Source organism: Myotis lucifugus, unplaced genomic scaffold, assembly GCF_000147115.1.
Source record: "Myotis lucifugus unplaced genomic scaffold, Myoluc2.0 scaffold_101, whole genome shotgun sequence".
NCBI classification, from domain to species: domain Eukaryota; kingdom Metazoa; phylum Chordata; class Mammalia; order Chiroptera; family Vespertilionidae; genus Myotis; species Myotis lucifugus.
Window position 1 is genome coordinate 2,901,574 of NW_005871149.1, and position 11,824 is coordinate 2,913,397.

The window sequence follows — 11,824 nt, forward strand, 5'->3', positions numbered from 1 at the left end:
TTACCTGAAATATTCAAGCTAATTATCTAGATGTTTCTTTAGACCTACAAGTTTTATATGAAAGTTGAATAGGTGGCATTTAATGGGAGATATCCTTAAACTAAAAGATTCTTCTTACATATGGAAAATTATGTTAACTAATTAACAATGCCACTTAGACTAAGAAATTACATGTCAATAGCCACTTAGACTAAGAAATTACATGTCAATAGCCACTTAGACTAAGAAATTACCTGTCAATGAGAGCCCTTCATTACTTGGTAATTTTAAGAAGGAAAAAAACACCTAGAGTTCTCAGTAACACCAATCTCCTTTAGCATCTCCTTCAGAATGCTCCTTTAAACTATTACTGTTGTCATTGTTATTATTATTACATCCTTCCATTCTTTTTTGCTTTAAAATAGCTATTGATTCCCTACAGAGAAAAATCCTAAACTGAAAGCCTGGTTTTAGCTCCAAAGTGTCACACCCTCTCTCACTCCTTGTGGACACCTTTGTGCAAGGTTTGCTACCAGCTACAATCCTAAGGCTCATGTATCCTTCCCAATCTGATTCACTCAAAGGCCACCTCCTCTGAAAAACTTCCTTGGCATTACAGCATTCTCTCACCTGGAACGCCATCTAAATTTTAACAGAGTGCTATGTGAGCTTACATGTCAACCATCTCCATCGGTCTGAAAGATCAACCAGGTGGATAATGTTTTATTCATCTTTGCATTTTTTAAGGCCCAGCATAAACTTTGGACCAAATTAATCTGGGTTCGAATCTCAGTTATCTTAAAAATAGTAGTTGGCCCTATTTAAAATGCATAGGGTTTACCTTTAAATGTAAATATCTAACTTCTTTTTTTCATTTGATATATATTCTTTAAAAAACAACCAGAAACTCCACTCCTCTCACATACACAAACAGCAAATACAGTTAATATTAAATCTCAGCTCTGCCACTTGTTGCCAGGTGACCTGATAAGTTTCTCCACCTCTCTAAGTCCCAATTTCCTCCTCTGTACACCAGGATGTCACCAACCTACAGGTATATATTGTGCGGATTAAGGGAACATATACTTGTACCAAGCCAAAAAAAACCCCGCATATACAGTAGCTTCTAATTTCCTTTATTTGCTTTATATATCAAAAGAGAAGATAAAAGAAATCAATAAATTACTAAAAACCACTTTCCTCCATGTCCCTTTCCCTTTTGAGCAATAATTGTTTTCAAAAGAGCCTCTACCCAGGGTAACTCTGCTTTCCTCCTATGACAGCAGACTGTACATTTTAAGCAGGATCAACTAAAGAACTCCTAGCTGAATTCTGATTTATGAATCTTATGCAACAGAGCTGTTTTTCATCCTGCTCAATGGGAACAGTCCCCCTAAACCTGGGTGGTGTGGACTAAGAAAAATCTGAATAATATGTAGACTAATTATTCATTGTAACTAACTCATGATGTTCCTGTTCATTTACTACTTTTCTTGGACAATAGTATAAGATGTCGACACACTTCTAAGAATCCATAATCTGGAAATGCTACCGCAAATCTGTATAGGGTTTCAAGAAAAGCAAAATAGTATATTGATTTCCAGTCTTGTCCCTCAAGAGATCCCTAGGGGACAAAAAGGAAAACAAATATTAGACTTTGGTTATGCCAGTGTGTTTTGAGTGGTAGACTGGTGAATAACTTTATTTCAACATCTAATACATACTAGTCACTGAGATAGGGACATTATATATATTGACTTACTTAATCTTCAGCAGGTATTAAAATGCCCATTTTACAAATGAATAAGTGGATCAAGAAAGAAAACACCCAGTAAGTGGTGGAGTCACAATTCAAACACAAAACCCTATGCTTTTGTTAGGGGCAGAAATAGAATAGTGGGGGCTAGGTATAGTTATAAGAAATATTAATCACGCTCCCTTAATTGTGATCGTTCTGTTCTGATTAAAGAAAGCACATTCTAATCTGGCTGGGAGTTGTACGCTCTGGGCCCTGGGAGTTAACCTTTCAATGTGGTCCATTCTCCTTATCCTTATCCAAGAACTTCCTGGCCTCATGGAAAGGTTAACAATCTTGTTGCTGAAACAATGCCCTTTGCAACCTCCTGTAATCGGTAACCATTTTACCCATTCTGATTCCTTTTGCCTACTTCCCCAGGCCTGTAATACCCATGTATTCCTTTTGCATACATTCTTACTCCTCTTACCTACTTTGCCATGTAATCTTTGTCCTTCTACCCAATATAAGCAGCTGGTTCATGGGGGGGAGGGAGAGGGCAGAGCAGATTTTCATGCATGACCTGCTGCTCTCCCATGCTGCCAGCAGTATTGGAATAAATACTCATATATGATTCAACGCTGCTCTGCTTAACTGGCTCAAGTAGAGACAGGCAGCCCGGACCCATTTCTTGTCCGGTTTCACTTTCTTTCCTCTCTAGATCACCCTGGCTTCTTGGCATTACCGTGAGTTTATGAAGCTAATTTAATCGAAAGCAGTTACCTTTTAATAAATTTGTTTTAATTCAAATTGTTAGGGGCAAAAATAGAATACTGGGGACTAGCTATGATTATAGGAAATATTAACCTTACTCTGTTAACCATGATTGCCTTGTGTTGGTTAAAGAAAGGGCATTCTGACCTGGCTGAGAGTTGTATGCCCCCAGGGCCTGGGAGTCAACCTTGGAACGATTCTCATTGGGAACAGCCTATTGTCGTGGGAAGATTAATAACCTTGTTGCCCAAACAATGGAGTCCCACCCTAGCCTCCTACTTCCCCATGTAATCCTTGTCCTACCCTATATAAGCAGCTGGTTTATGGGGGCTTGCAGAGCAGATTTTTGTTGATGACCTACTTGTTCTCCCATACTGCCGGCAGTAAACGCTCATATATGATTCAACCCAGTCTCTGCTTAATTGGCTCAATGCCATACCATCACTGTTAAAGAATTTTCTATATACTGGTAGGTCCTTAAATACTATTTCTAATACTAACCTATACTTTACAGTACTTTTAAATTTAAGTTCTTTCCCACCTATCACCTCATCATCATGTCAATCCTGTGAGGAAGCTGGAAATGTATCGTTATTTCTATGTTATAAATAAGGAACAAAAACAAATGAAAACCAAGTCATTTGCCTAAAGTCCTGGACAGAGCCAATTCTGAAACCCGATTACCAGTGCTCGTTAGATCATGGCCCTTGGTTTCTCTTCTTTAATGATTCTCTACTTTAAAATTCAACAAAAGCAACAATTATACTTATGTGGACTAGTGGTAATTTTGTGATCTTTTCAAATAATCTAGGCATTGTGGACGAAAGGGGCCACATGCTAACCTAATAAACTCAGGGAAGGCCTGCGTGGCGGTCTTGCAAACTCAGAGACCTCAAATAACCACAAAGGATGGTCTGAAATTAAACTTCAACTAAAAGCAGTTATGGTGGGTAGTTACATCCTAGGCCGGTATCTTCACTGACAAGGTCAACCTTCACCTTAACTGAGCTGATCTGTCTTTTTGCATCTATAATAACATACCCTTTGAAATGTCTAGGTAACTTGTAACTTCCCTTTTTCTGGACCCCTTGAAGCACAACCTAATATGCTGGGCCCCAGGACAGATACCACAAATTCCTTCATCATCATGTTAATTGTTCCTGCACCCACCTAAGTATGTGTCTATCATTTTACTTTTTATCCAATCCCAGGGGTTTCCCTACTTTGCTTTCTCCTGCCTCTCTAGTCTATCACCAATGGATTTCATGTAACTCACCTAAGTCCCTTCCCTTTGATTGCAAAGTATAAATACAGATGTAACAGGCCATTCTCCGGAGCATTATCTCAATTCATTGAGGTTCTGCTTCCCAGCATTTGTCGACAGTTTGGCTCAAATAAACTCACAAAAATTATTTACAGGTTTCCATGGTTTTTTACGTTAACAGCATATTAATATGATGCTATGTTTGCAAAAAGTTAGCTCCTTGCTCTAGCCGGTTTGGCTCAGTAAATAGAGCGTCAGCCTGCAGACTGAAGGGTCCCAGGTTCGATTCCGATCAAGGGCACATGCCTGGGTTGCGGGCTCGATCCCTGTTTGGGGGCGTGCAGGAGGCAGCCGTTCAATGATTCTCTCTCATCATTGATGTTTCTATCTCTCTCTCCCTCTCCCTTCCTCTCTGAAATCAATAAAAATATATTTAAGAAAAGAAAATGAATGTCTAAATCTGAATGGCACCATTAAAAAAAATTTGAATAAACGTGCCTAACAGTAAAATCGGCTGTTTCCATAGGAGAAAAAACAGTCTATTAATATTGGATTTTAACTGTTTTTAAGAGAGACACGATATAAAACGTGGACAGTGGTTTCTCTACCTCAATATAAAACCAAAAGCTCAGTATTTTTTAAAAACCTTGAGTAGTTTTGAAATGGACGACCAATGGGTCCTGCTGCCTGTCACTATTTGAGCCACTTAAGCAGAAATAGAGTTGAATCATTTATCAGCATTTATCCCAATAATGCTGGCAGTGTAGGAGAGCAGCAGGTCATCCACAAAAATCTACTCTACCCTCCGCCCCATAAACCAGCTGCTTATATCGGGTAGAAGGACAAAGATTGCATGGGGAAGTAGGCAAAAGGACTAAGAATGGATATAATGGTTACCAGTCACGGGCAATGTGGGCAAGGGTTGCAAAGGGCAGGCACCTCTTTCCATGATAAAAGGCACTTCTCAGATAAGGAGGATGGACCCATTCCAGGTTAACTCCCAAGTCCCCAGGCAGGTACAACACTCAGCCAGGTTAGAATTGTGGACGAAAGGGGCCACATGCTGACCTGACAAGCTCAGAAAAGGCCTGCATAGCAGTCTTGCAAACTCAGAGACCTAAAGTAGCCACAAAGGATGGTCTGAAATTAAACTAAAAGCAGTTATGGTGGGCAGTTACTTGCTAAGCCGATATCTTCACTGATAAGGTCAACCTTTACCGTAACTGAGCCTATCTGTCATTTTGCATCTAAGATAACATATCCTTGGGATGTCTGGGTAACTTGTGACTTCTTTTTATGGAGCCCCTGGGGCACAGCCAGGTGTGCTGGGCCCAGGACAGATACCACAGATTCCTTGTTAATTATTCCTGTACCCACCTAAGTATGTGTCCATCATTTCACTTTTTATCCAATCACAGGGGTTTCCCCGCTTTGCTTTATCCCTCCTCCTTAGTCTATCACCAATGAATTTCATGTAACCCACCTATATTCCTCCTTTGATTGAAATGTATAAATACAATTGTAACCCCACCATTCTCCGGAGCACTATCTCAATTCATTGAGGTTCTGCTTCCTGGCATATGTCGACAGTTTGGCTCAAATAAACTCACAAAATTCTTTACAGGTTTCAATGGTTTTTTTATGTTAACAGAATGTACTTTCTATAATCAGAACACAATTGTGGTTAACATATCATGATTAATATTTCTATCCCTAACCATTTCTTAAGCCAGAACTAACTTATATGAGGCCTTCTGACCCCATACTTGCCTCACTTGGCTACATTTGCCACAAATACCTACCCAGTTGTCTTCACATTTATCACTTACTAGAGGCCTGATGCATGAAATTCATGCATGGGTAGGGTCCCTAGGCCTAGCTGGCGATCAGGGCCGATCAGGTTCCCCGCCTCCCCTCCTCCCCCTGCCTTCTCACCTCCTCCTTCCCTCAGTACCCTGCCACTGGTCACCCACCATGTTCCACGCCACCCCGATGGTCAGCGCAAGTCATAGTGAGAAATCAAACTCCCGGTCGAACTCCCAAGGGGACACTTTGCATATTAGTCTTTTATATATATAGATGGTCTTAACATATACAAATAAAAAAATAATGAAAGTCCTTGGAATCCACTTTTAAATAAATCAGTTTAAAATGTATGTCTTATTTCTATAAGAGGTAAGCTGGCATTACCTAGTATTACTGAAACAAATATGACAATAATTTCTAAAAAAGAAACTAATCTCTGGTACATTCTGATGGAAGCTAGTGTATTGTGAAATCTCCAAAATGATCAACAACACCTAGAGAGGCCTTTTCAGGGATGCAGAGAATAAACTAAGATCGGTGACCAAGGTCTGGGTTTGGCTGATGATGAGGGAGCTCTTGGAACTCTAACTTCCAGTTTTAAAACCAGGATGAGTTAGCCACCCTGACACTAAGGACCAAAGAACCCTTTCTAGATACTTGACAGCATACAGACAAAAACTAAATTTTTTCTAATCACCTTCCCTTCAAAAATCACAAATTCAATTCTATTTTTGCCTCATTCAAGCCACAGTGAGCAAAGAGAAATGAATAGGATACACAGTAGCTAAGGAAGAGAGGTGTACATTTTTTGGTGAGAATCTATTTTCAGGCATTAACTTATGAAGTGAAATTTTAAAAAGTGAATTCACTTTCCCTATTGAAAAACTTCCAACTTTCACTTCTTATGCTATTTTTACCTAACTGACTATTTGAGTTGAAATAAAGCCAAGATGTCCCATTCTGTGGTTTGTGTCAACCAACATGAATGCTCATTTAGCAGGGAAAAGAGAAGTCTATAACAATCCCAGTATACTTGAGAGTAGCATGTCAGGATCAAGGAAATGAGAGAGTATGTTTTAAAGGACATGAGCTAATACTATCTTCCAATATCTCAAAACTAGTCAGTTTAGTGTAAATCATTTATATACACCAACCTGTAGATCAGAGTTTTCACACTCGATTAGACAATTTCAAGCCTACATGCCCCAGCTATGCGCACAGCCCTCTGAAGCCACAGCAATAAGATGACTCACCAATTGGCAGCTGTCTCAGATTCTACGAATAATGGGTGTCTGCCTGGATGAGAACAAATGTTTATGCCCAGCAGATGACCCCTTCCTGCTTGGATAAGAGAGAGAGAGGCTAAAAAACTGGTCAGTAGTACAGTACTTGTTATATAGTGTAAAGAATCAGACTTTGGCCCTAGCTGGTTTGCTCAGTGGATAGAGCTTCGGCCTGCGGACTGAGAGTTCCAGGTGCGATACCGGTCAAGGGCACATTCCCGGGTTGCCAGCTCGATCCCCACTGGGAGGTGTGCAAAAGGCAGCCAATCAATTTTCTCTCATCATTGATGTTTCTCTCTCTCCCTCTCCCTTACTCTCTGAAATTAATAAAAATATATTAAAAAATAAGTCTGTTCCAAAGAAAAGACTTATAATTCATGTGGACCTTTAAAATGTCCTCTGTACATTTTTATATTCCAATGTTCACTTACTGAAAAGTACAACAGAATTAGATCTAAAAGGATAAAAATCAATTTTATGACCCCCTAAATTAGAAATAACTGAACATGCAAATTATACTGAGTTAACTGCTTCAAGAAACTTGAAGTCAGAGTCATGAGAAAAATAAATCCATATTTAAACCCTCCTGATATTTAATGACTTGATGTCAGTTTCCACTCAAGTGAAAATGAGTAGTTCATATTTAAGCTCTAGTTCCTTGATGGATATCTTTATGTGAAAACTGACACCATGCCACAGTTAATAAGATATGGGTTTATAAATATGGAGTTTAAAAGAAACTTACCCTTTCCCTTGTACAGCTCTGACTTCCAACCGTTTCTATAGAAACAGGAGGACAAGTGCCAATGCCAGAAGTCTGCCAATTAGAACTCATCTTTTAGTTGCTGAATAATAAAGCCATATCCCAAAGTCGGCTATAGGTTTTTGATTCTCAGTAGTTCCTAAAAAAAAAACCCAGGAGGAAAAAAAGACATTTAACCAATTACTGTACTTAGAAATGCTCTTAAAGTAGAGGAGGTAGATCCAATACCATATGTATTTTAAAAAATTATATTAGACCTTCAGATATCTCTAAACTTAAGAAGTAGCACACAGAAGCAAAAGTGTCTTTGAAGGTTCAAAATACCTTTAAACCAACACATTAAAGCAAAACCCACTCATGTATCACAGAAGTATTTTCAATCACCAAACTTTAAAGTTCAGATGAATTCATTCCTTTTGTAGAATGAATTTTCAGTGAGATTATAACACTGCAGAGGGTAAATTTCACAAATGCAATTTCTCAGGAGAAATAGGTAAGTCTCCCCTAAAAACAAACCTCTCAGGTCTCAGGAGAAATCTGCAAGTCACAAATAAACCCTAGAAAAGGTTTCTAGAGATGCTGACAGTGCTGTGCTTGACAAAAAAAATCTCTACAAAACACATACGTCAATTTAAAAACTGTGGGATGTGAGAATACTCTAGCTGCAGTTTTTCATTTGGTATCGACATGGTTGCTTGGCAAATGTATTTCAGTATCTTTAACCGTAAAAACGAACACATTAAAAATATCATTCCTGTGTCTAAATTGATATGTTGCAATTTATTCTTTGAACATGCATACTGGACCATTCCTGTTAGCATATATGAATTTTAACATTTGTTATATTATTTGTTATTGTGAACTTTAAGATGAATTGAATTTAAATTAGATTTTTGATTCTTATTGCTATGTGAGAAAAATCAGTTCACTTATGAAGTTACTATATTAAAATTAAAACAGAAAGGTCATTAGGAACCACTCCTTAGTCCTGTCCATATCCATCTCCCCACTGAAAGCTCTAAACATACCTCAACCAAATTTTCTAAATTAGGGGACACCTATCATCAAACAGAGGCTCCAATAACCTCATCTGTATCTATAAAAAGTAACATGTTCTATCTCATAATGAAAAGAGTGGACTAGAACACAATAGGAAAGAAAAAAGACAAAGATAAAAAAATCAAGAACCACGTAGGCGGCAATAGTAACCCCTCCCCCATCTTGGTGGCAGAGACCACTGGTCTCTGGTCGCCAGAAGCTCACTAAGAACTCTTCTGTGCCTACTTTTCTTGTTGAAAAATCTTTTTTAAATTCTTTAAAGTAAATGTCACTGACTAATGCACAAATCTGAGAATCTTACTCACAAGCGATGAGTCTAATCATCTATTTTTATTACACAGAATATTTCTGTATCTACATCTTAAGCAGTGCTTCTCAAACTTTCAAGTACATACTAATCGCCTGGGGTTCTGGGTCCATTCAACAGGTTTGGGGTGAGGCTCTGCAATTCTGAATTTCTAACAAACTTCCAAGTGATGCTAATGCTGCTGGACCACACTCTTAATAGCAAGGATTGTAGAAGACTAAGCAATGTACCTGCTGTACTGAACCTGTATGTTTAAGATTTGTTTCTGGAGCAGTGGTTTTCAACCCTGGCTACATAGTAGTCACCTGGGCACTGAAAACAAAACAAATACTGGGAACTTGGCAGAGTCCCCCTTGACCTAGATCAATTTTTTTTTAAATATATTTTATTGATTTTTTACAGAGAGGAAGGGAGAGTGGTAGAGAGCCAGAAACATCGATGAGAGAGAAACATCGATCAGCTGCCTCCTGCACATTCCCTACTGGGGATGTGCCCGCAACCAAGGTACATGCCCTTGACCGGAATCGAACCTGGGACCCTTGAGTCCTTAGGCCGATGCTCTATCCACTGAGCCAAACCGGTTAGGGCCAATTTTTTTTTTTAATTTTAATTTTATTTTATTTCAGAGAGGAAGGGAGAGGGAGAGAGATAGAAACATCAATGATGAGAATCATTGATCAGCTGCCTCCTGCACGCTCCCCACTGGGGACCGAGCCCGCAACACAGGCATGTGCCCTTGCCTGGAATCGAACCTGGGACCCTTCAGTCCGCAGGCCGACGCTCTATCCACTGAGCCAAACCAGCCAGGGCTAGATCAATTTTTATGAAGCTCTGAGCAACTGTCCCAGCCATTGGTATTAAAAAGTTGACTCTAATGTGGAGCCAGGTTTAAGACCTCTGCTATATAGAACTCAGAAAAATTCTAATTAAGGTACCGAGTTTATTGAAGTGTTTCTGTATATAAAGAATATACACACACTAGATGCTTATCTTGAGAGCAAAGCAAAACTATTGTCAGTTTCTATTTGCTGAAATAAAAATTCTATGGGACAACAATTTTCCCAAGATGCCTTAAAATATGTATGTATATAGCACCTCAAAGTCTTAATTTTGCCTGTGATCACAGTTCTACTCTGAACATAAATGTATGAAGTCCTTTTCCTGGGTAAAAGGAAATCTGTTGGTCATCTGGAAAAAAGGTCAGATACCAATTCAGCACTTAAAAATTACATGAGCATGTATTTGGTTTGCATAGGATGACAGCCATTCTACAGAAAGACCCTCTAAACTGACTTTTTGTAAGGAAGTTTGGTTTGATACCACTGGAAAAATGGCAAGTTATGAAATATAGAAAGCATGGTCCCTGTGTTATAACAGGAATTACATATGATGACTACGTATGCCTACGGCTAAAACTGTCATGAGTCTGATGAAAGCAGAGAGTAAGAAATAACATGATGAGAAAATGAGGTACGAGAAGAAAGATGGCTCTGAAACCTCGAGGTGGCCAACAATTATGAACCTGAAGAAGAAATAAAATCTCTATTATGGTATTTAAATATGGGCCACTGCGGATCTCTGAAGAACACGGTCTTACAGAAATCTGAAATGCTAATTTATCTTTGAAGGAAATATTATCTTTGACTTGTAAATGTTTGAAGGAGTTCCTATTTTGAATTACCTATACTGGTTTATCTTCAATTTGTGTAGCTAGTTAATTAATTCTTCAAATATTTGGGCACCTATTATATGTCAGGCGTTATTCTCGATCTTGGGAACAATATAAGGAAATTTGTGTTACTTTCCTAGACAGGTAGTCAAATCTTGATCAAATCACAGCACTCCTGCTAAAACCTCCAATAACTTTCCATTGCACTTAGCCCTTAGACTAAAATTCAAATCTTTTGTCCTTGGCAACAAGGCTCTAACATGGTTTCCCTTCTTCCATCAGAAAGTAAGTTCAATGAGAAAAGAGAAACTTGCCTGTTTTCTTTACCAATATACTCCCCCAAGATCTAGAATAACGCCTGCTATAAAATAGGTAACTACATATTTAAAGAATTATGCCCTGACCTGTTTGGCTCAGTGGATAGAGTGTCGGCATGCAGACTAAAAAGTCCCAGGTTCGATTCCAGTCAAGGGCATGTACCTTGGTTGCGGGCACATCCCCAGTAGGGGGTGTGCAGGAGGCAGCTGATCGGTGTTTCTCTCTCATCAATGTTTCTAACTCTCTATCCCTCTCCCTTCCTCTCTGTAAAAAATCAATAAAATATATATTTGAAGAATTAGCTACATTAATTGAAGACAACCCAGTATGCCTAATTCAAAATAGGAAATCTTTCAACTATTTACAAGTCAAAGATACACTCAACTTTACCTATGATTCCATTGTCTCCTTCCTATTGGTAACCTAGTTAGAAGGTAGTTGACAGGTGATGTTCATTCATGGAAAATAACTTACATGTGTACATACACATGCAATCCTAGAATCACCTGCAATTTTAATTTAAGTTAGACTATAGTCACGTTATTTTTAGATTAACATCTGCAAACTCAAGGATATCTCAATCAGTTCCTGGCTTTGTATCCCTTAGCCAAGTCACAAACTTTTCTGGTATCCCTTTAGCGTATCATAAACTAAACAGTGGCCCTTCTTCACAGACTGTTATAAGGCAAAATTAAATACTAAGCAAGATTGAATTCCTTGGAGAAATAATTATATGACTATAAAACTGTTATTTAAGTGACACTCTTAGTGATAAATTCCATGGCATTTGTCGTTTCATTCTGCTTGTCTCTGCAACAGCTTTAATTCATCATCTGGAAGTGCCTCGTCTCAGCTTCAGAGACAGAA